The following is a 251-nucleotide window of genomic DNA, read 5'->3' on the forward strand; positions in this document are numbered from 1 at the left end:
ACTCAACAACACACCACAACTCAACAACACACCACAACAACACACCACAACAACACACAACAACACACCATCACCACAACAACACAACACCACAACACAACAACACACCACAACACAACAAAACAACACACCACAACACAACAATAACAACACACCACAACAACACAACACCACCACAACACAACAATAACAACACACCACAACAACACAACAATAACAACACACCACAACAACACAACAACACAACACAA

The 251-nt window shown here is 41.4% G+C and overlaps 1 protein-coding gene across 1 annotated transcript in view; it reads left to right on the forward strand.

The window, feature by feature from the left end:
- LOC110519852 (magnesium transporter protein 1-like) overlaps positions 1 to 5 on the forward strand; it is a 45,052-nt gene extending 45,047 nt beyond the window's left edge. Inside the window, exon 10 of the mRNA XM_036943588.1 lies at positions 1 to 5. This exon is cut by the window's left edge and continues 171 nt beyond it. The gene's annotated coding sequence lies outside the window, so the exon portion shown is untranslated.
- The last annotated feature ends 246 nt before the right edge of the window (positions 6 to 251 follow it).

The sequence above is a fragment of the Oncorhynchus mykiss genome, chromosome 14, assembly GCF_013265735.2.
Source record: "Oncorhynchus mykiss isolate Arlee chromosome 14, USDA_OmykA_1.1, whole genome shotgun sequence".
Taxonomy (NCBI): Eukaryota; Metazoa; Chordata; class Actinopteri; order Salmoniformes; family Salmonidae; genus Oncorhynchus; species Oncorhynchus mykiss.